General features: G+C 42.3%; 1 pseudogene; it reads right to left on the bottom strand.

Moving 5' to 3' along the window:
* The window catches only part of LOC103197874, a 1,801-nt pseudogene extending 1,062 nt beyond the window's left edge, over positions 1–739 (bottom strand).
* Between the last annotated feature and the right edge of the window lie 2,613 nt (positions 740–3,352).

The following is a 3,352-nucleotide window of genomic DNA, read 5'->3' as shown; positions in this document are numbered from 1 at the left end:
CCTGGATCATGACCAATTTTTCTTTGTCTTTCTCAAGTTTATGGATAATAGCTTCATATTTTTCTTCTTGTTGGATCATTGTTCATCTTTTTGTTTTTTAAGAGTACTCAATTCTGATTCCAGTTTACTCTGAAGTTCAACTATTTGATCTTTCAGAGTTTTTTTCTATTTCAAATGCTTGATGATGCAAAGATGTTACTTGGTTTAGCTCAGATTTAAGCATATTTGATTCCTCTTCATGTCTACTAATTAACTCTGAAATACACTGATCTTTCTTAATTGTCATTAAAGTTTTTACTCTGCTAAGCCTACCTGATAATTGTTATTATCCTGATGTCTTCTATGGACTGCAGGTAATTTGAATAAATACTTTCAAACTTGAAAAGGAGCGTTTGGTACAAATTTGAACAGTCCTCCAAATTGGCCATGATAGCAGCCCAGCCTTGGTGTTGAAGATGTTCATCATGAACCAGACTTTCACAAAAAGAGCAAAGTTTCTTCCCAACATCATACATCTCCACTGCAAGTTGTGTCCTTGAAGCTACAGTGTGAAAAACGGCAGGCATCATAAGAGACTCTTCAACTTCTATTTCCATGTCATTTTCTGTTGAAAAGGTAGTTTTAGGAGTAGCTGGTAGACGATCACATAAGATCATTTATTTAAAAGAAAAATTGGGTTTGTGTCCATCCCAGTGCTATAGGTACACTCTTCGATCTGCAGCCATGCATTGCCCTCCATTGACCACCGGCAGCTGGTGCTGAATAGCAATCTTGTATTTACTCTGAATAGCATGCTTAAGGTCTGCCACAGTTTGAACTGTAAGTTCAGTGTCAAATGTTATAGTAGTTCCAGTATTGACCAGAAACACATATAACTTCATGATGATTTTTCTGAATCCTATGAATTTATATCTCATGCTCTGGTAAAGTTACGTCAACCAATGTGAGAGGAATATCAATTTTCTTCTAAAATGTAGATTAAAACTGGCTTGCCTTCCTGGTTAAACTCAGTAAACCGGCAACGCCTCCTCCTCCTCCAGTGGCGGCGACAACAGAGCCTGCGGCCCATAAACACCCACCATCTTCTGCAGCTGGCTGGTCCTTGGCGGCAGCTACCAACCGCCCATTCAACTCTGACAACTGACACAACTGATGGCGTCCCAGCACTTGGTGGAACACGAGCTTGGAGGGGTCCGGCGCCGAGGTCGCACAGTCAGACCACCCCCCCCGGCTCTGAGGGGCGCAGGGGCAGGGGACTGGTCCCAAGCCTGTCAGACTTAAAGCCCTGTTGTTCCCACTATTTAATTTTTCTGCCTGAGGAATCTTCTTTTCTGAGCACATCTTTGAGCACATCAAAGGCTTAATCTGTGTCTGATGGGTTGATGCAGGGCTGTCTGGGGCCAGAAGGTAGATAGGGTGACCTTTCGACATCCCTCCTTTCAACAATGCCAGCAAGTATATTTTTGGTGCCTTCTGTGTAAAAATACAGGTGTCTTTTTGTGGGCCCTGTGGCTGGGCCCTTCCAGCTAGATCTGGCATCTGGGTCTCTTTAGGTACCCACCATTTTCAGGAGGCTGGAATGGGTCTGATTTATTATGGTGCGTTCCCCAATTTCATGCCAAACGATTCAATTACAGTCACTTTTAGTACTCGGGAAAGGTTTCCTGCTGGCTTACAAAGATGAGACTTGGGGTGGCCCCGAGCATGTAGAAAAATTTCACGTTATTATTTATTGGAGAGGAAAGTGGCATTTCTTCCACGTTGGTGTAGGTTAGTTAATCACCATGTATGGGAGGAAAGGGAGGGAAAAAATCTTCCTGTTTCCAAAGAGAAGTCAGGTTTTAATGAGGAAATATGGCAGTGTTTTTACTTTGTCCTTCCCTGTCTGCCTCCTTCCTCTCAGCTCAGGGTTACTCCTGCTCAGTTGAAAGGAATGAATGCTTATTGGCTGCCTACTAAAGTAAAAACAGTGGTTCCCACTTACTAAGCACATAGTGTTCACCAGGCACTGTGCTAGGGAATTTTCAAGTCATCCTTAAAACTGAGCTGGCAAAGTAAATGTTGCTAGGCTTCTCTCATGAATCTGAAAGCAGAGGCTCAGATATGTGAAGTGATTTGCCCAACAACACCCAACTAGTAAGCTAGGATGCAAACCTAGGTTTTTCTCTGATTCTGGAGTTTCCTTTGTGTGTGTGTGAAAAAAATCTATAGTTGGAAATTAGTCAGCTGGACTTAGTTTAGATGATCCCAGTTTTGCTGGCAACTTCTAAAGCATCATAGTCAAACATATGCCACTTTCTCTCCATCAGGCTTGTACCGAGCATTGACCCTAGCCATGTCATCGTTATAGAGCTTCTTCATAGCCTGTTTGATCGAGTGCTTGGCCTTGACAACCACAATGAACATAGATGTGAAATGGGACCAAACGCAGGTCCCTGCCTGGTGCACAGTCAGGCCAAAATAGTTTACACACCGAGTGATTAAGAGAAGAGAAAATTATTTATTGCAAAGCAGCAATGCAAGGAGGCAGGGGTATCTATACCCAGATCTGAATCCCCAAAACTCTGTTGAATTACAGTTTTGTAGGTTTCAGAAGAGAGGGTTATACATAAAAATTTCAGGAATTTGGGCATAAGATGGTTGACGACTGACTGAAGTTTCCTTCACCTTGGTTTAAAGGGACACTAGCGTTTTGATCCAGTGCGCTTGCTTACCGGATGAGTCATACTGACTTCCTGTCATCAGCTGATCAGGGCTTAGGCAGAGGGGTGAGTGTTAGTTCCTAGTAACTTTGTTCCTCTCTGTCTCACTGTGAATGTCTGTGGGACAGAATTAATTTTCAAGTTGTTTTCTAAGACACATTAATGCGTTTATTACCTGTGCCTAAGGAAATCGCAGGAAAGAATGTTTTTTTCCCATTCAGTTCTTAAGGAACTGAGCTTATTGCATTTACTCATCTGTCTCTAACCAGGGTCTTATGTGTTTACTCATCTATCTCCAACTGGGGTCTAGGGTGGGGAAATAGTTGAGGGTAATTAATTTACTTATCTATTCTCATTCAGGGTCCTATCTGTTCTAGTTAACTGTTTTAACCAGGGTGGGGGAAAGAGTTTTGACTTTACTCAGTTTCAGATGTATTGTTGCATTCGATTTTCTTTGTGGCCAACTCAGTGGTCAGGGAGAACTGGATGTTGGCATAGTGGTCAAGCTTGTTTCTTTGAACAACACTCTCCAGAAGATTTGAGATCTGCTCTTGGAGGCACAGTGTTCTTGACCATTAAGCCTTTGCTTTGGCTTCAGAATTGGGGTTAACAGGGGCTTCATTCTTCACTTTCAATGATATTTTCATGAA

Source organism: Orycteropus afer, unplaced genomic scaffold (assembly GCF_000298275.1).
Source record: "Orycteropus afer afer isolate SDZICR_OR568_19922 unplaced genomic scaffold, OryAfe1.0 scaffold00085, whole genome shotgun sequence".
NCBI classification, from domain to species: domain Eukaryota; kingdom Metazoa; phylum Chordata; class Mammalia; order Tubulidentata; family Orycteropodidae; genus Orycteropus; species Orycteropus afer.
This window is presented reverse-complemented; position numbering and strand designations above follow the sequence as displayed.